We start from the raw sequence: 1010 nt of genomic DNA, 5'->3' as shown, positions 1-1010 counted from the left end.
ACTACTCCAAAATTTATTTGTTAAGTGTTTGAAACAAGTAGTTTTATTGGCTTGAAATCATTTTTTAGGTGATCAATCTAAAAAGAGCATTAAGTTCTTCTCAAACAAATAATATTAACCAAAGCACCAACTTGAATGATTAAAATACAAACTTTTGTAAATTAAGAAGAAGTATGAATTACATAACCTTGTTCAAAAGAAAATGTTTAGGAGCATGAGCTATCCATCCGAGGATTGTATGGTTTTGAGTTCCAAATGAGAGTACAAAATTGATTTTTGCATCTCATTTGCTAAGAAAGAATTCCTAAATGAGAGAATTATGCCTTCAAGTATTTTTTGAGAGAATTTAGTGAAGAAATGCTCAATTACAATCTGTTTTGCTCGAATGAAATGGCCTCTATTTATAGGAAAAATTCCAGACCGCTGAGCTGGACTGCTCAGCAGCTGACCAAACCCTTCAGCATGGGTTTGGTCCCTTGACCAAGTAGCTTAGTCACCTCCTTGTGCATGACTCATCAAAGCTAGTTGTGGACTATGAGACCAGCTATTGTGAGCTACTTCTGAAAAGCCTATGGTGGGCTACTTGAGGTGAGGTCATGGATGACTTCATGGTTTGCTTGATGGTTAAGTCAAGTCTGGTAAGCACCGCCCATCGCACCTACTTCACCGCTAAGCTGCTTGTTCAGTAGCTTCTACCGTGTTGACTGGGACGTGGCTTGGTGCTTGCTGATCTGGCCAGGAGTCTGGTTCTCCGCTGAGCAGATTGGTTTGACTACTGAGCAGCTTGTTCAACAGCTTGGCTTGTGCCATGACGGTGTCGAGCATATTTCTGACCGTGCCAGGCCTAGTCTGGTGCTAGGTTGAGCAGCTAAGCAGGACCGCTCAGCTGCCTAGTTGAGCAGTTTGGTCCAGGTCAGGCTGGTATCCTGGTCAACTCAGCGGGGCTTGTTCTATGCTCAACTGTCTGGTTGAGCACCTTGATTTCTTGACTTTTTTGCTTTGTTGACCAT

The sequence above is a fragment of the Lupinus angustifolius genome, chromosome LG05 (assembly GCF_001865875.1).
Source record: "Lupinus angustifolius cultivar Tanjil chromosome LG05, LupAngTanjil_v1.0, whole genome shotgun sequence".
Classification (NCBI taxonomy): Eukaryota; Viridiplantae; Streptophyta; class Magnoliopsida; order Fabales; family Fabaceae; genus Lupinus; species Lupinus angustifolius.
Note: the sequence above shows the minus strand (reverse complement) of the source record.